The sequence below is a fragment of the Tursiops truncatus genome, chromosome 16, assembly GCF_011762595.2.
Source record: "Tursiops truncatus isolate mTurTru1 chromosome 16, mTurTru1.mat.Y, whole genome shotgun sequence".
In the NCBI taxonomy this organism is placed as follows: domain Eukaryota; kingdom Metazoa; phylum Chordata; class Mammalia; order Artiodactyla; family Delphinidae; genus Tursiops; species Tursiops truncatus.
Genome location: NC_047049.1, coordinates 71,064,196 through 71,083,786, shown reverse-complemented (window position 1 = coordinate 71,083,786; position 19,591 = coordinate 71,064,196). Strand labels below are relative to the sequence as shown.

The 19,591-nt window shown below is 45.2% G+C and overlaps 1 protein-coding gene and 1 long non-coding RNA gene across 10 annotated transcripts in view; one reads left to right on the top strand and one right to left on the bottom strand.

The window, feature by feature from the left end:
- SLC16A9 (solute carrier family 16 member 9) overlaps positions 1 to 4,938 on the bottom strand; it is a 68,693-nt gene extending 63,755 nt beyond the window's left edge. For 2 of the 5 annotated variants that reach the window (XR_012326633.1, XM_073793570.1), the window contains exon 1: positions 4,599 to 4,938. The gene's annotated coding sequence lies outside the window, so the exon portion shown is untranslated. Of the gene's footprint in view, positions 1 to 4,408; positions 4,548 to 4,598 lie in introns of those variants that run through there. The other 3 variants (XM_073793573.1, XM_073793572.1, XM_073793571.1) reach the window with 3 other exon arrangements.
- A 6-nt stretch (positions 4,939 to 4,944) lies between these two features.
- Positions 4,945 to 17,297, top strand: LOC141276691 (uncharacterized). 5 transcript variants are annotated; one of them, XR_012326634.1, is made up of 6 exons: positions 4,953 to 4,988; positions 5,598 to 5,665; positions 5,856 to 6,019; positions 15,275 to 15,391; positions 16,212 to 16,320; positions 17,019 to 17,297. It is a non-coding gene; the product is annotated as an uncharacterized lncRNA (long non-coding RNA). The 5 variants fall into 5 exon arrangements; XR_012326637.1 differs by lacking the exon at positions 5,598 to 5,665 and having other exon boundaries at positions 4,945 to 5,040; XR_012326636.1 differs by lacking the exons at positions 4,953 to 4,988; positions 5,598 to 5,665 and adding an exon at positions 5,064 to 5,563.
- The last annotated feature ends 2,294 nt before the right edge of the window (positions 17,298 to 19,591 follow it).

The following is a 19,591-nucleotide window of genomic DNA, read 5'->3' as shown; positions in this document are numbered from 1 at the left end:
CCAGCACTTGCCAAAGAGCTCTTCCAAAGCTATCACACTTTAGGTATGGTGCGTACTGGAACGTGTTTCAGCAAAGGAGAAATGGGTTAGAGATCTGATGGACTGAGTGTAGGATCATGGAACTCTGAAGCCAGAAGGAAGCCTGGAAATCATCTAGCACATTGACAGCATACGGGCCAAATCTGATCTCTAGATCTCTAGAGGTGTTTTGTTTGGCCTGCCCAATATTCTATTCTATTCTATTTAGTTTAATCTATTTTATTTTATTTTTTGTTTTTAGCCATTTTGAATGAATTGCCAATGTTTGCACATCAAAAATCTGAATTCCCGGATTTTTTTGAAAACTCAGAAGATCTGGCAACACTGGGCCCTTGTTCTTATGTAACAATTGGCTGGAACTGAGTAGCTCTGGCCCTCGTTGAATGGGCATGTTCTCTCCAGTGCCTTCCACTCCTTCTCGTCTCCCTGACACAGGACGTAGGTCGACTTGTGTTGAGAGTCTCACCTGTGCTCTCCCTACCTCCCACGCCGGTCTGCTTTGCTCCTCTGTGATGCCCATCTGCCCTGGGTGAACCTTGTGAATATGCTATCCTCGATCTTAAGAACTCCTCAATTTCCTCCTCTGTACAAGGAGCCTGAGGTTTAGAGATGTCTTATTAGGGGAGAGATCAGTCTCAAGAGCCCTTACTGACCCATCCAGCGAATGGCCACCTATTTCCAATCCTGCTCTCAGGCTCAGAAGAGAAACTAGTGGAATTCGTAAATCATTCAGAGTCTGAGAAAAGATGAAAAGATCCAGAGATTTAACAGAGTCATTATAGGCAAAATGAGGGCCAGACACTTAGACGCAAGTTGGTAGCATCATTTCCCTTTATCCCACCCTCATATCATGCTATGCTGCCAGGCTCTTGTTTCAGCTTATCTTGATTCCACACAACCCACAGCCCACAAAGCTCGGTCCAAGTAGTAGTGGTGAAGTTCTGGTGAAGAAATCTCCGATGATGCTATCTACACTGGTGTGTCCTTTTGCTTAGTACGTGCTTTGCATAACTTGCACACGATTATATAGAATCCAATCTGTTGTCTGAATATACACTTTAGCATGTCGTGTACAAATGAGTAGATTTGCTATACCACTTTCAGAGTAAAAAAAAAATTAAGACACATGGTATTATATATGGGGTGCTGAAACACAAAAAGATCTGGTGCATTTGGGGGGATCTGCTGGGAATAGTGAAAAGAACATATGAGATTGACACTGTTCCAGGGAATCTGCCAGGTCTGGTCTTTGTATTTAAGGCTGCTACATTCACTAATGCTTTTCTCATCTCATATGCCATCTCTTCTCAAAGAGCTTAAGAGTTTCCTTTGAGTGGGTCATAAAAGTACAAGATCATGTAACAGTTTGAAGATGTGTTAAAACATTGAAATATGTGCCATTATTGAATCTGTAAAGTAAAATTAATCAGAATGATGGCTAATGTAATGGATAACGGTGACTACAGTTAACACACTGTGTTAAATATCTGAAAGTTGCCAAGAGAGTAGATCTTAAAAGTCCTCATCACACACATGAAAAAACTGTAACTATGTGTGGTGATACATGTTAAATAAACTTACTGTGGTGATCATTTTGCAATATACACATATTTAGAACCATTGTGTTGTACACCTAAAAGTAATATGTTATATGGCAACTGTATCTCAATTAAACAAATAAACTACAATAAAATCAGAATGCTGGGAATGTGGATGCAAAGAAAAAACAGAGAACCACTTCTACATGTAGCAGGCCCAACTGCTAACTACTATTAATAACAGGTATCATATAGTATGCCCCTGCCCAAAGGATAGCCTCTCGAGACAGACTTTTTGGGTTCAAATCCTGGTCATGCCATTTACTTAGCCGAGTGACCTTATTAAAATTCTCAGATTAAGATAAAAATTATGCCTCCCTAGATAAAATAAGGTATGTGGTTCAGTTGACATACCGTGTTTAATCAAGATGAATAATAATAATCATTATTATTATCTGTAATTGAAACAGTGAACAGAAAGTGACTTTACCCTGCATAGTGGCTCAGGAGAGCGGAGGTGTTTTCCTATCCAAAGTTTTAATCAAACTAAAAGTTGTTATACCATAAGATTACAGATTCAGAGGGAAAATAACTGTTGGATTTGAATAAAGCATTGAAGGCTATCTGAAACACATTATTACTCTTTTACATTTATAGGAAGCAAATACTATTAAGATTTTATTCAGTTACTTCTTTAGGGAAAGCTCACAAAATTGAACTTCAGGGAATAAACCACAGTTAAGGACGTTAACGATGTTGGTATAAATACAATAATAATGTTCAATCATATTTTAATTTCTTAGCATGGCTTGTCACGTCCTCCATAATCTAGCCCCATCCGACCTCCCAGCCTTATCTATCTTAAATTCCAGGCTCCAGCCGCTCCAAACTGCTCTGCTACCTCGGAACACACCAGACTTCCAGCAGCCCTCATTTCCATCAAGAAAATCCTCTTCCTTCTTCAAGTGCCGGCTCAAATGCTACACTCACCACGCAACTTTTCTCAGTTCTTAACCTTGAATAAACCTCTCCTTTGCTCTGCCATTCAATAGCACACTATTGATGTCACTGCCACATGATTCCATTTTTACTATCTTGTATTATAGATATTTGTAAACATGCCTGTCTTTCCCACCAGACTAAACTCTTTGAAAGCACGGGTCATGTGTTCTTTCCTTGAACTCAGTTTTAAGTCACAGGTTCAATCTCATTATCTGCAGGGAATACGCTGATGTCTGCAAAGAACCTCCCAAAGAAAAGGCCAACTAGCTCAAAATATATGCATTCTTGCAATCTTTAATTAAAATTAAAGTCACTAGGTGATACTTTCTTGTAAAGCTATAGTTAAACCAGCAAGACATTGTTTCTTTTGTACTTTCCTACTGGCTTTCTATACCCAACGGCACTGTATGAATTAAGCTCAAGAGATAGCTCGCTTCGATAAAAGACTACAAAACCTAGGGGTTCAAAAGATTGAGGTGAGAAAATAAAGCTTGAAAATCTGACTACATCTAATTGTCATCCTCTAGCACTAGTTTCATGACCAGGTCCACCCCCAAAGCACCACCATCTGCCCTGATACAGATTCAGACACCCATCACCACCATCTTCTGAGTCGCAGTCAGAAATCAGAAAAGATTTCCTAGTGTCCTGATCTACCCCTGCATATCTTTTGTCCTTTTCTATATTCATCCCACTGACAGGAAGGGTCCTTGTTACCCCTCTTGCCTACTCACAGAAGAGAAGAAACAGAGAAGGACGTTCTTAGGCAGTCAGTGCAGAGTTGTTGCAAAATTGCAGGTTAAGCTATTTTATCATGCCATTTCCACTTCCCAGGGCCTTAAAAAAATATTTTTTTTCTAGCAATGATATGGATAACCCTGTTATCTGGATCCACGAGGTATTTAAAAGAAGGTGTAATCCTACCATGAATAATTGGTGCTTTCACTTCAGAATCTTCTCTATCTTCCTCAGCTGTTCTGAACCAGCCAGAACAATTCCTCACAGCTGAAGCCAACTCAAATCTAAGACACTTAGGACATAACCAAATGAACAGGATTTGACGGGACAGCTGAAAATCCTACTGAGGGGAGGGGGAGGAACCCACCTGCAATCTGAACTAGAATCCAGGTAATTCAGGATTACACCCAAAACTGTGACCCAGGAGATCGATCCAAAAAATATTATATTAAATAACTTACTATGTAAGTCATATGCATATTTAGTGTAAATCCTACCTAAACCTCCGGGATGGATGGCCTTGGGCTAGATTAGACAAGGCATCCTAAGAAACACTGATCTGTTTTTGATGACCAAGGTTTTAAGTGGTTGTTAGTTCCCTCCAAAGCCTCTGGCAGCTGCTGAAGCTAGAGCAGGTTGCCTGGGGAGAGCCACAGATGGAGCGTGAAGCATCAAGTCCTCCCAAGTTCCCGCTCTGTGTCCAGGTGGCCGAGGCGCCCGTGCCTCCTGCGCTCGCCCGAGCTGCGCGCTGCTTTCCTCCCAGCTCAGGAGCCCCCCGCGGGCGCCCCCAACGCGACCCTCCCGGGGACACCTGCGCGCACCAGCGAGGCCTCGCTGCCCTCTGGGAAACTGGGGCTCACCTGGGTCGCTTCCCCCCACCCCCTACTCTGCCACCAGCAGTCCCAGAAGCTGTCTCGGGAGTCCCGGAGCAGATGTCTTCCCTGAGCCCAATCCGAGGGCACCGGCCTCCCTCCAGGACTCCCTTTCTCCCCTCTTCCAACTCCGTGCCAAATGCCGCCCTCGGAGCCCCGGGAAAACTGGCCCACCGCGGAGAAAGGGTGGCGGGGGTCATGGGGTGGGCGCAAACGCACCGAGGACACTCTCAGTCCCCGAGACACACACTCCCAACAAGGAACCGGTTCCGAGCTGCTCGGCCGTGGATGGCAGGGTCGCCTCCTTCTACGGCTCCGAGACGGAGGAGGTGCTTCTCGCCTCCGGGAGGCTAGGCAGACGGGCGGCCGCCGACCACTGGCACCCTCCCCGCGAGCTCCAGCCCTTTACCTGGGTACCGGCCTCGGCGGGTCTCCGGGGCGCAGCACAGGACGCAGTGCCCCGGGCGGGTGGTGCGGAGAGGACCGCGGCCGCCGCTCTCCCCTGCAGCTCCGGGCCTGCCGGGCGGCTATTTATCCGGGGGCCCGGCCCCGGCCCCTGCCGGAGTATTGAGCAATCGGTCCCGCTACGCGCTGCCCCGCGAGCCGCCGCCCTCTGCCCCCGCCGAGCCCCGCGGCGGCGGCGGCGGGGGCCACATGGAGGGAGGGAGCCGGCCCCTCCTGTGGACTCCACCTTCTCGTCGTGGTCCTCCTCCTCGGGAAGTTATTCCCTGTGTTTCCCCCCCGCCCCGTCTCTCTTCGTTGCGGGGCACCCCGGCCAGTCTGAACCGGTTGTGACTGAGTGAGCGGGGAAGGAGAAGGAGGCGGAGGAGATGGAGGTGGAAGAGCGGGCGGTAGGGGCGCTGCTCCCGCTCTCGCGGCTCCCGGCCGGGCCGGGCCGGCCAGGAGGTGGGAGGGCACTGCGGGGGCCGCTGCCCGGGCCCAGCTCCGGCGCGGAGCCACCAAGGCCGCGGGATAGCGGGGCACCGCCGGCCACGGGCCCTCTCGGTGCGCGCACGAGCGCGTCCCCCGGCGCCGCTGCGCCCCGCCGCCCACCGCGTGCCCGCGCCGGCCCGCCCAGGACAGTGTGCATTTGGAGAGAGCCCGGGTCTGAGGATGAGTGCGAGTCTCCCCGGGTCTCCCAGGTTCCTGGACGGCAGGGCGCCCTCCTGGCCGGAGCTGTATCCCCAGCTGGCAGTGATCCCAGAGAGACGGGCACCAGAACTTTGTGGAGTCGGTGCTCCTGGGCAGTGAGGAGTGAGGATGCCAACTGCTGCCCTTTGTGACAGCTCTATAGGAAAGGGGGGCGCCCCTGAAGTGCACATAGTGTGCTGAGGGAGAGAGGCTGCATCTGAGGACGTTTAGTCTGTATGGCAGGTGAGCTGTACTAACAATACACTCCTATCTTTAGCTGAAAGGTAATGAGCGTGAGTGCTGAGATTCCCACAGTCACTGCGGCAGACTGGGGACAGTCCATAGGTGGGTACCTAGGGCTTACCAGGTGTGGCAACCCCGTAAAATGATGTGCACTTTTTGTGTTCCTGCGTATATAGGTCTTTCTGAGAAGGGACACCATATCTTCTACCAGCTTCTCAGAGGGGGCTGGGACCACCCATCACTGAAATGAACATTTCCTTTAGACACTGAACCTCCTCTATTTCTGACCTAGACAAAGAATACACCTTGCAAAGGGTTGGTTTCTGAAGTCCAAATGAAGCTGCATAAGCTTCCTGAGCCGCGGTTTTTCATCTTGCATGCGTCCATAAGTCTATGTGAGATGAAAGTTCCCAAAACACCTGTGGACCCTGGCCACGCTGGCGAGTGTTCTTACAGGTAGGAAAATAGCAGTTCATCTATTCGTCTCACATCATTCCTTTCCACTCAATTTACCGCCTTCCATTCAGGTTATGGGGAAAAGAATGGCCAGTGCTAGTTGATACTATTTTGTTTTGTCCTCAGAGGGAGAAAGATTAGAGGGAAAAAAGTAACAGTAAGAATCAGAGGAAGGTGGTCCCAGAAATAGTTTCTGGAAGGAAAAATGGAGAGGGGATACAATGGGGGCTTCTCATCCTCTTCTATTTCTGACCTGGTTTGCGGTTACTCAAGTGTGTTCACTTTGTAATAATGCATTGACCTGTACACTGATCATTTGTGTACTTTTCTCTACTTGTTTTGATAAAAGATATTTTTAGAAAGCTTTTTCTTTGATTCAGATACCCCCTAACCACCTGAGCAAATATCTTGATAGTTGGTCGAACCAATCAATGTATATGAAATTACATTTGGGGGACAGGGAAACCCTGCTTGAAAAATATTTCTGTGTTCACCAGTGGGTTTCTGAAGTTGCCATGTCCCTGTTCTCATCTCCACCGAGTTTTCCCAGATTTCTTATAAAGAGAATGTATGACCAGCATTCCCCCTGTTTGCTCAGACAGTCCACGCCTATCCACTGAGAACTGAAAATTAGCTCATTCTTACACACAGCATGGTTCCAACTTTAGTGAATTCCGGGGTCAAAAACTCAAAATGGCTGGGGGTCCAGACTCATAATGTCGTGAATGATGTGGGCAGAACGCAGCCTGGAGAAGGCAGGGAGCGTGGAAGCTGGCTGGCTGCTGGAGGGGGGGCAGGGGGGGAGGCGCCCGTTGGCTTAGGAAATTATTGCCTGCCTGGAATGTGAAAATTGCCTCCACCTTCCTGTGAAGGTTTTTTGTTCAGTCACACCTCAGCAGAGCATTTAGACACACGAGAGAACTCAGAAATCTAGTCCAACCTTGACACTTTACCTATGAATGGAATTTGACCCAGAGAAGCCACGGATGAGTTCCTGATCAACCCCTGCCCCAGGACAGAGCGGGGCTGGGGAGCGGGTTTTGGCAGAGAGAGACTGTGCTACTCCAGTACCTCTCAAAGCAATCTCAGGTGGTTGAGTGTTGTTAGCTCCATTGCACAGAGAAGGAAACTGGAGTTGAGAGGGTTGTTACTCGCTAAATCTCTCCATCGGTGAAGACTAGAATGACCTCTCCACCACCCAGAGGTTTTATCCCCGGTGACGTGAAGATGCAAGATCTGTTTGTGAGGCGAGGGTCAGAGAAGTTCAGTACTGCTGGCTCTACAGCTCTGTGCAGCCCCTGCCCTTCTGGGTCTCTCTTGGACCCAGAAGTTGATGCACTTTCAACAAGGTGGAGGGAGGGGAAAAGGTGGGTCATGAAATAAACCGGATTTAAATGAGCCTCCCTTGGGAGGCAAGAGACCTAAGGGAAGGCATTTCAAGAAAAATGCATACAGAGGTGGTACCCTGAAGGAAGGCACTTGTTTTTTTGCCTTGTTAGTTATCATTTGGGGCATTTGCTAAGAAGTCTGTGATTTGTTAAATATTCTAAGGTCCCCCCCTTCTTAGACTATCTGCTGCCTGAAGCTTTTAGAGAATAAGACAGAGAAATTAACCTAAAACCGCTCTGCAGTCCTCAGCCCAGCAAGGGAGCCAGAAACATGGAGGACAGAGGCAGGCATTGGTTGGTAGGGGAGGGTTAGGACATTTGCACAGCCCCTGAGACGCCAGTCCAGTGCCTGCCCGGCTGACCAGACTTCCCTTCCTGACTTAGGACATCAGGGCAGGTTCCTTCTCTTCTGTACGTCTTGTTCTTCCCCTGTTTATGAATGGCAGCTCAGCTACACAGACGCTACACTTTGACATAAAAATAACTTTAAAAAATAGACTTTAGAGTTTTTACAGCAGTTAGCTCAGAGATCTGAAGATCATGCTATTAATTCCCTTTCATTCACTCATTCTCTAACAGATAAAAGATCAGAAAACAGTAGAAGTGGATTAATCCTTCCCCCTCATGCTTACAGAGCTTTTGTTGAAAAAGACAAATTTTCAAATGTCAAAAATGACCTTAAAGACACACTATATCAATTTTTTCTTGCAACTCTCCAGAATATTGTTTCATCTTTTTCTTGCCTTTTCTTTCATCATGCTATCTGGCTTAAACGATTTTTAATCTTAGAGGAAGGTGGGGAAGAGGAATACATGCTATTCTTTGAGTTCCTGGTAATTGCCAAGAACTATGCAGTCTCATAACCACAAAGCAATCTCATGTGGTTAAGTATCATTATCTTCATTTTATAGATGAGGAAACTGGAATTTAGAGAGGTTAAGTTACTTGCTGAGTCACTCAGTTGGTAAGTGATGGAGTGAGATTCAGGCCCTGGTGTGGCTAATTGCTAAGCCTGTGCTGTTCCCAGTCTACCTTAGAAAAATGAGTCAAGGCGGGTACAAGCTAATGGAGCACTGTCTTCTCACTTGTATTAACTCATCTAAGGCTCACAGTAAACCTAAAAAGTAGGTGCTCTTATTATCATCCACGTTTTGCCAGTGATGAAAATGACTAGAAGGAAGTTAAATAATTTGACCCCAATCACACAGTTAATGAGGGGCAGGCTAGGTTCAAATGCAGGCATCCAGGCTACAGAGGGCCATGCTCTGAACCACCACCCTGTCTCATGAAAATGGAAATGAGAGATGTAAAATTACATGGAATATGCATCTCCTTCTGTGTGTGTGTGTCTGTGTGTGTGTGTGGACACATATACACACTTTCCACTTTCCATCCTTCTGACCTGCATTGCTTGGTTTCAAGGCCATAGCCAAAAACACCCTACGTCTTCACGAATACTGTTTCCGAAACACCCAGTTTATCTCCAGGTGTTGGACTGACAGCATCTGTAAAGTGCTCGTTGTCTGTCTGCACAGCGAAACTATAAACTCCCAACAGCAGGTACCAGATGTGTCCTGTTCATCACTATTCCCTAGAGCACAGTGGCAGCAAGAATAGAACTTTGTTTAGTGAGCTTTCATTGAATGAAGGAATAAAGAAATGAATAATCAATCAAAGGAATGAATGCATGTTCGAACTGTCAGTAATATATATATATATATATATATATTTTTTTTTTTTTTTTTTTTGGCTGCACTGCATAGCATGTGGGGTCTTAGTTCCCGGACCAGGGATCGAACCCATGCCCCATGCATTGGAAGGCAGAGTCTTAACCACTGGACCACCCGGAAGTCCCTCTGAGTAATATTTTTGCTACAGTAGATCACTGAAGTTCTTCAGTTGCCTCACTCAGCCAAGCTCTATTCTATTCTAAGTAGTTACAATCATCTCATTGAATCCCATAGAGCAACTACTACTTTTTACTCATCCTATAGATGGGGAATTAAGACCCCCTGAGGTTAAGTGAGCTGCCCAAAGTTGGGACACCAAAGCGGCAGAGACCGGAGGTAAATACAGGCAGTGGGAGCCTAGCATGCCCACTGGTAAGGCCAGGCTGTGTGGCCCCTCACTGTGCTCGTTCACAGCTCTAGCCCAGGATCAACCGCAGTGCTTGACACATAGTAGATCCTCCATGAACGTACTGAAGAAGAGAAGGAGGAAAGTCCCTCATGTGTCCAGGACAGTTTAAGGCCATTTCCCACATCTGAATTCACTCATGGCATCGTGTATCTTACAAATTCAACTTGTAGGATCTACGATGTAATCATACTAGATAATAGATGACCGCGGAAGGGTTTACTTCCAAAGATAGGCTGCCCAGTTCAAATGTACCAGTGGTTCCAGTTTCTTCTTGTGAAAATACAGGTGCAATTGATAAATGTTATTTTAAACTGATCATAAGACCATTGAATTGAATCTTTTATGAAGCAGTGCCTCAGTGTCTGACTTACGTTCTGCCTCAGTGTCTGACTTACGTGCACTACATAACAAAGTTTCAGACAGCTCCAAACAATATTTCAGGTCAACGTGGCAAGCTTTGGCCTTCTTGTCTTCTTCATTACATGACATGGGAGAAAAAGCATGACTTCCATGTTCAGGGTCTCTTCACTCCAAAATCTGTGGACAGTCCAAATACTTTGCTCCGTGGTTTCGGCATGGAAACATTTTTTGGGTTACCTATTCAATATGCTACAACTTTGGTTTGTTGGGTAAAATTCAGAAGATGGTAACTAACCCATGAAACAAAAGTTATAAAGAAAAAATGTAAAGTCAAACATGTTCCATAAGAACATTTGAATAGAGATGGAAATTGATGAATGAATTTCCTCCATCCACCTCCCCACTAGGGCTGTGCTCACACAGAAAGGTATGTTCACCCCTATGTCCCTACCACCCACCACAGTGTAAAGCTTCTTATACTTCCCCATCAAAGTTCTTGGGAGTTATTTCAAACCATAGGCAAAACAACCAGCTGTAGAAGTAAAATGTGTTTGAGATCTTCTGCTTGATATTAAAGAGGGATGTGAATCCTGCTTTCTACTCAATAGCCATGTGTATTTTAATATCATCATAATGTTTAATGTTAATAATTACCTGTTTATATATTTGTTCATATTAACAATTTAATATAATAATAGCTCACACTTTTAAGCAATTGTCAAGGCACAGGCAGGAAACAGAATTTATCCCAGATAGCCAAGAGAAGGAATCTTAAGGGAAAGATTATCTATAATTAGATATTTAATGCAACGTGGACAACATTAAAGGAATAAACAAGAGACACCCATACTAGACGGTGGGAAGTGATTACTGCTCCTGGGCTTTGAGTAACAAAGGGAAGACCTAGTGTTACCAGTGCCTGGAGAGCAGAACCTGCAAAGGAGGGACCACCCAAAGGGAGCAGGAATTGGGAAGAGAGATCATTTTATTGCCAGAGACAAAGAGTCAAAGTGACTGTGGAGAGAACACCCCTACCTCTCTCTTAGCTCTCAGATCGCTTGGTGGTACCTACCATTGGTAAAAGCCAGGCAGAAACCAGGCACCGAGGGAGCCCAGGAAATGCTGCCCACAAGGGGTCAGCCTCCTGGGCACAAAGCAGGGCAATGAAGGAAGACATTGGATTGGGCTGGGGACAGTGGCAAAGAGAGAATGACCAGGCACCGTGCTGAGTACTTTGCATACTTGTCTATATCCCTATGATGGAGGTACCGTTTCCCTCATTTTACAGACGAATAAACAGAGGTACGCAATTTCAACCAAGACTGTCTTACTCTAGATTCTGTGCTCTTAATCACTACACTATTTAACCAAGCAGTATTAAAAATAATGTCTTGGGACTTCCCTGGTGGCGCAGTGGTTGAGAGTCCGCCTGCCGATGCAGGGAACGCGGGTTTGTGCCCCGGTCCGGCAGGATCCCACATGCCGCGGAGCTGCTGGAACCCGTGAGCCATGGCCGCTGAGCCTGCGCGTCCGGAGCCTGCGCTCCGCAACGGGAGAGGCCACAACGGTGAGAGGCCCGTGTACCGCAAAGAAAATAATGATAATAATAATAATGTCTTAAAATGACTTACCTAGTTTAAAAAAAAAACTTAGCTTGTAAAATAAATGCTCAGTGTTTGCCACACGACTGTGACTTTACCATTGCTACTTTGATCACTTTGCCTTAATCTCATCAGCAATTTACCTTACGGTGAGTCTCATGCATTTTATGTTGATTCTATGATCTGCAACTTGCAACCCATTTCTTGAATTCTGGAAATGTGCCTCATTTGTCTATAACATAAATCTCCACGCATGGACTAAAAGCTATACTGTCAATTCTTACTTATTCACTCTTCAAAGAATTCTTAATCATTTATGCTGTGTCAGGCATTATATGAAAACAAAGGGTTTTGCAATCTAGGAGACTGTCAGGTGAATAGTCACTAGAACGTGCTAAGTACCTCCGTCAGGGTACTTGTGCTACCTTAAGAGAACAGAGAGGCAGAAACACTGCTTGGGTTGAGAAGGGGGCATTCCAAGACTGAGGGAAGAGCGTTTGCAGAGTCTTAATGGAGTAAAAGACTCCCAGGCTAGGGAGCTACAGTGGATAATGACAAATGATTCAAGGTCAGAGTACTTGTAGGAAGTGGGAGGTTAACAGGAAAAGGGCTTTTGATTGTTAGCAACAGCTCCCATCTCTTGGCGGGACAGCATAAACGGAGAACCCAGGACTCCGGTCCACTTGGAGATCTAACTGGCAGGGGCTACATTGCTTCATCAGGAAATGAATGGGCTCTGTGTTATTTTCTCCATCCTTGCAGGGGTTTGTTCAGGATTCAAAGTCCCAGAAGAGAAAGTGTGACTGGCCCGGTTTGGGCAATGTAACCATCTCACTCAGAGGAAGACAAGGCACTTTGAGAGGACTCTCCAAAAGCAAATTGGGATGTTGACTAGCCTAAACACAATAAATGTCCTCTACAGTGGGTTAGACCCTGTGTCTTTATATGAAGGCATTCTCCAGGAAGCAAAGAGGAACCACTGAAGGATTCTAAACAGTGGATGACATGGTTGGCTTTGTGTTTCAAAACCATCACTCTTAGAAACCACGTTGGAAGATGGACTGGGAGAGAAAGAGGTCAGAGGCTGATTTAACAGCTGAGGCAAAAATATAGATTTGAAAATTTAACACCTAGAGAATTTTGAAATAAGGGGACCAATCTGAGAGATTAAGAAGGGCCCTGCAACTGATGCGTGTGGGGATTAATGGAAAGAAAGGTTGGGGATGGATTCCGGGTTTCCCATAAGAGCTTATAAAGAATTGCTGTAAAATTAAGGGAAGTGTGCCTCCCACTGCAGGATCCTCTAGAATAGTCCAAGTTTCAAATATTGAATCTCACTGTTCTAATAAAACATAAAAAAATTTCCAAGAAACTCCAATTTAAAATATATTTCCAAGATTTCTTTTGCAGTTGGATATGGTGGAAAGTTCTTTTGTCTGACTCAAATTTCCTGATCTGTGGTTTGGATAATATGATCATAGGTGGGTGAACATATGCAACAGAAACAAAGAGCAAGAAACCTATTCAATACCAGTACAGTGAGTAGCGGTACGTGCAAAGTACATGCCAAAGTTTTACTGGAAAAAGGCTTGTCCTCACCGAGAAGAGTCAGGGTTGATTATTAGGTTAAAGTGACCTTAGGGGCTTCCCTGGTGGCGCAGTGGTTGAGAGTCCGCCTACCGATGCAGGGGACACAGGTTCGTGCCCCGGTCTGGGAGGATCCCATATGCCGCGGAGCGGCTGGGCCCGTGGGCCATGGCTACTGGGCCTGCGCGTCCAGAGCCTGTGCTCTGCAACGGGAGAGGCTGCGACGGTGAGGGGCCCGTGTACCGCAAAAAAAAAAAAAAAAAAAAAGGTGACCTTAGAAGGAAGGGGCCACATCCTTTGGCAACAAAAAGCAAACATCAGTCAAACCCCAGATGTACAGCTGGCTCAGACAGAGGCATACCAACAGCTCTAATGTCCACAACCAAATCCATCAGTCTGTATGTAAAAAGAAACCACTACATTTCTAAATCTAGAGGGGTGTGACCCACAGTATAAATACTTGGGTTGATCACACAGATGCACCCACCAAGCGCAAGCTGAATTCACTCTCAACATCATGGACAACAGTAATTGTGGGCATTTCCTTCCATGAACCTGGTCCTCCAGACATCCTTGGAGGCTCAAAGAGGCTGATACACAAAGATACTTTGTGTCCTGATTATTTCTCTTAGTTACACGCGGTCGTGCATGTTCTTTTGAGACTACTGAATTTGAATCAGAGTCTTAGAACTAGTCAAGAGGCCTTGAAGATCAGCAGGTAGAACCTCACACTTGCTGTAGCATTTAATCTACTAATTTTTCAGATGAAGAAACAGAGGCTCCAAGAGGTTGACTAATAAGAGGTGGAGAGAATAGAGGATAAAAACACACAACTTGAAGCCTGAGTACTGATTAGCTCTGTAACCTTGAAGAGGTTCCTTCTCCTCCCTGTGCCCGTTTCCTCATCTGTAAAAGTGGGAGAATGATACCTATCTCATATGGTAGTTGAGAAGAATCAGTGAATTAAACCACATAAAGTGCTCCAAATAGCCTAACATAATAAGCGTCATACGAGTGCTTGTATTCATGAATATACCAAAGAACCCCACTACAACTGGGAATCTGATCCTACCTTTCCTCTACACAATTAGAAGAAAATTCTACCCATTGACAAATTTACAGTGATTACAAATAGCTGTCATATACAATGTCCTTTAAGGATGTCTCATTAAAACCTGCATCTGAGTTCTTGAAATTCACTCAAGAAGAGCTCCTATAGTGACAAGCAGGTATGATAACCGGCCCAGGAAATCAACAAAGCTCAGTGACACACCAAGTCTGAAAATTAACCTTTTTACCAAGTAGACCTCAATCTCTCCTCAAGGGTCGCCTGCACCCCACCCCACCCCAGTATTTCTACAACTTGGGTCCATCTTCTGTCAACTACGGTCTTAATGAACTGAAAGGCTGGATTTTGACTTAGATGTCATTCTTGGCAAGGCTGTTAGTTCAACTTTTCTTTGGCTGGTCAAGATTATTTTTCAACAAGTTCTTTAGCCCACAGTGTTACAATATACCACCAAAGAAATCAAGAAATGAATATTGCTGTGGGTGGGAAAAGAAATACCAAATGGAACTCCTGCCATGCTGATAATTATAATCTACAAGGTGTTTGATTCACTAAGTGTGGCAAAAGGGTATATTTTATAAGAAGTTTGCAGCTGATGAATACCAAAGGCCAAAAACTCAATCTGCAAAGAGACTGCTTACGAGCTATGAGAATCATTTGCACGACAAGGTACTCCTCCAACCACATGACTAATAAAGTGAACTTCCTAGAACCGGAAACAGCACAGAAATTATCCAGCCCCTTGAACATGCCTGGCTTAGAGTAGGCATCCGGTGAAAATTAATTGAATAAATCTAATTGCCATCAGTGAAAAAGTATCTCATATTAACTTGGATCTTTATTAATGTGACCTAAGGTACTTGAAAGAATGTGAGGAATTTCTTATGTAATTAACTCTGAAATGAAATGGGTAAAAAGGAGCCCAAAGAATGAGGTCTGATTGCTAGATAGCATAAAATAGAGATTTAAAGAAAACAGATGAAGTTTTAAAACTCAAATCAAGAGGAAGGGAGCAAATATTTTCATCTTTAGCCTTTATTTCATGACCTACCGTTTAATATTTGAAATCCTGAGGATTATCAGGGTGACAAAAATGTTCTTTTTCCCTTAGAGATCAAGAGAAAGCTTTTCAAGGATTATAGATGTGGGTCATCTGCTTTGTAAAATAGTCCAGCAGTTCCTCAGAAGTTTAAAGGAAGAGTCACCATATGACCCAATAATCCCACAGGTTGGTGTATACACAAGAGAAATGAAGACATATGCCCTTGCAAGAACTGGTACATGAGTGTTCGTAGCAGCATTATTCATAATTGACAGAAATAAAAACAATGCGGGGCTTCCCTGGTGGCGCAGTGGTTGAGAGTCCACCTGCCGATGCCGGGGACAGGGGTTCGTGCCCCGGTCCAGGAGGATCCCACGTGCCGCGGACAGGCTGGGCCCCTGAGCCATGGCTGCTGGGCCTGCGCGTCCGGAGCCTGTGCTCCGCAACGGGAGAGGCCACAACAGTGAGAGGCCCGTGTACCGGAATAAATAAATAAATAAATAAATAATAAATTAAAAAAAATAAAAACAATGCGAATAACCATCTACTGATCAATGGATAAATAATATGTGGTATATCCATGCAATGGAATATTATTTGGCCATTAAGAAGCCAGGCACAAAAGGCTATACATTGTATGATTCTTTTTATATGAAATTCCCACATAAAAAGTAGATTAGTATTGCCTAGGGCTGGCGGGAGGGGTGGTTGGGGGCAGGTTAGGTTGAGGGAAAATCGGAAGTAACTGCTCATGGGGATTAATGGGTACTGGGTTTCTTTTTAGGGTGATAAAATTGTTCCAAATTCATTGTGGTAATAGTTGCACAACTCCGTAAATATACTAAAAAAATCATTGAATTGTACATTTCAAATAGATTAATTGTATGGTATATGAACTATATGTCAATAAGGCTGCTGTTAAAATAAGCTACAGCAGATGCAGTTTTAGCTCTGCTTACAGTTTTTAAAAAGCGGTCCTAAAAACACAGCTTTTTCATTCATCTAGTAGAGCCATGAAGCTCCCTGGCATCATGACAAGTTAGGGGCCAGACATGATCAGCCTGGAATAATCATGGAAAAATTGCAACCCCTGGAGAGAGGATTCCTTGTTTAAAGTAAGTTGTGATGTGTCCCATACAAAGGACACAGAACATCAGAGAGTCTCACATTCTCTCTTTATTCTGCCATGAGAAAGTTTCCCTAAAACAGAGAAGTTATGTAGAAGCTAAATTTTTATCAATCCTACAAAATTAACTCCCCACTTCTTCACTAAGCTGTAGTCACACTGGCCTTCCTAAGGGTTTGCTGAGCTCCACCTACCGCAGTGCCTTTGTACCTGCTGTTCTTCCTGCAGGAAGTCCTCACCTGTCCCCAGATCTCCACCTGGCTAGCTCCTCATCAGTCAAGCCTCTGCTCCATTGTCGCCTTCTCAGGAAAAGCTCCTTAGCTCCCCCTAATTAAAATATTCTTCCCCCACAGAAACCCTCTCTGCCATGGGTCCACTTCATTTTCTGCACAGTATTTGGAACTATCTGAAACTCTCACGTGCTTATCAGTTTGTTGTCCGCCTCCCCCGGCAGAAGGGCACAAAAGCCTTTCCGTGTCCCCCATTTCTTGATTACAGGAAATAGGCTTCATTCAGCCTCCACGACTTCCCTGAGTTCCAACCAGCAGCTTCAAAGAGTTGCTAATCAGGGAAGGGAGGGGATTCGGACAAGGGAGGCGCAGTCGAGAAACAATAGCGCCGCCTTGGGGCAGGGTCCTGGTTCCCCCTCAAGGGATACACATAATGATATCTTTGAGCTCTTTACAGATACCGAAGCCCTCACCAAGTGGGAGCAGTTAACGGTCTGCTGCCCACAAGCACATAGACCCCAGACTGGTTGAAACCAGAAGTTTGATGATGCTGACTCCCAATTACCTCACCACCAACCAACGAGAAGAACGTCCAGGAGCTGATCACGCCCTCCTCCGTGAACCGTTACTATAAAACTCCTCACTAGCCCCTCCGGGTCAGGACACACAATTTTGAGGGCATTAGCCTGCTGTGGCCCCCTTTGCCTGTCAAAGCAATAAAGCTATTCCTTTTACTTCACCCAGAACTCTGCCTCTGAAATTAATTCTGTGTCGGGGTACAGAGGCCGGATTTGGCTTCACGGACAGGGACCGAAATATTTCCCTGTGCCTACAAAGCTAGCAGATAGGCAGTGAGCGCTTGATAAAGATTTATTGAGTAAATGAGCTCCACGGGATAAGTCATAATCAACTTTGTAAACAACATCTGAAAGGTCAGCCTCTGTACCTGCCACACCTCAGACAGGAGTCCAGGGACACTGACCCTTCAGAGAACAGTCTGTAGCCACCTCCAGGCTGAAAGGGCAAAGGGCTGAGACTGAAAACCCAGTTGGCCACCAAGGACTTCCTGTGCTCCTTCACTAATCTTCCCTCACCGTGGTCCCAGGTCAGGTGGCGGAGCAGCTCTGGGGCCTTTCCTGTTGGTTTATAAATAAGTCTAGGCTCATTGCTGATCCCAGAGTGGCCTACGTGGCAACTTGCCTTCAGCTTGCTCAGTAGGACCGCTTGCAGGAAGGGCGGCAAACAATAGCCACGCAGAAGCAGCGCAGAACAGCAGTCTGCATCTGTGTGGTCACGTGCACACCACGCACTTCAGATCTTCTCTCAAAGGACCTACTGTAGAGCACAGGGAACTCTGCTCAATATTCTGCAATAACCTACATGGGAAAAGAATCTGAAAAAGAATAGACACATGTATATGTATAACTGAATCCCTTTGCTGTACACCTGAAACTAACACAACATTGTTAATCAACTCTACTCCAATATAAAATAAAAATTTAAAAAAAATTCCCCCAAAACCTTGACCCTGGTTTCTACAGAAGCAGTTTGTCCCAGTCACGCCCCAAAGTTAGGAACTGTCCATTCTAACTCAGAATGGCTATCTGGCTTAGTTTTCTCGTAAGTTATTTCATTCGAGTGAACACTTAAAGAATCACTAATGCTTCATCAACTGTAGAGTACTTGTCACTCAATTCCAGAAAACTTGTGTTTACCTAACCCAGGCTGCATACATACGTATACACCGTGGACATTGTTGCCATTTAGGAAAACAATCCTTTTCCAATCCTGCGGAAGGTAGTCACAGGTCCCTTACTTCCCAGAGCTACTCCTGTCTTCTTGATGTTTATAACAACGTCTGAGAGTTCTAGGACTCCTTTCTGTTATCTATCCCCCTGTAAGTATCAGTCCAGTTCATTTAAGAGTCACAGTGTTTCTATGTGATACATGAAGCTGATGGTCTTAATGCCACTTCTGTTTTTTTCTTGGTTCTGTTTTGTTTTAACAGGAGGAGTAGCAGACCCAGAGAGATTAAGCAACTTGCCCCGAGGTCACATACCTGTTCAGTGCCAAACAGTAGGAACACTGAGTCCGTGAGCTTCCCTCCACATCAGCACTTCTCAATGCATCTGAACCACTGGGGAATCTGGTTACAGTGCAGATTCTGAATTCAGCAGCTCTGGGGGGTTGCGGGGGGGCGGGGGACCAGGATTCTGCATGTTTCCCAAGCTCCCAGGAGTTGCTGCTCGTGGTGGCCCTCAGAACACCTTTCATCACACCCTTCATAACACCCCAGGCGTGTCCATCCTAATACTTCCCCCAGTGGCTGTTGCACTATTTGGGTATTCATTCATTTCTCCCACTAACCTATGAGCTCCAGGAGAGCATGAACTATGTTGTATTCACTGTTTTGACCTGGGCGCCCAGCACCACACGTGCCAAAAAGGAACTGAACAAATATTTTTGAAGAGTGGAGGAAAAGTGACCTATTTCCAATGACAAAGCCACGTCGACTGCATATTAAGACTCTGATTTCTTATACAAAACAGAAACAGACTTAGAAAACAAACTTATGGTTACCAAAGGGGAAAGGTGGGAAGGGAGAGATCAATTGGGAGTTTGGGATTGCCATATACACACCACTATATTTAAAATAGATAACCAACAAGGACCTACTGTAGAGCACAGGGAACTCTGCTCAGTACTCTGTAATAACCTAAATGGGAAAAGAATTTGAAAAAGAATAGATATGTGTCTAACTGAATCACTTTGCTGTACACCTGAAACACAACATTGTAAATCAACTATAGCCCCATTTGAAAGAAAAATTAAAAAAAAAAGAATCAATCGATCAATCAATCAATGAACATTTTTTTAATAGGCTATTCATCAAGTATCCTCTGCTGTCTGGAGTCACATTATGACATCCAGTTGTCATCGCCGGGTCCCCAAATAACATAACCAAATAAAAGCCCCGTAGTTTCAACCAGTTTATACCTACACTTGCCGCAGAACTCTGCCAAGGGTCAG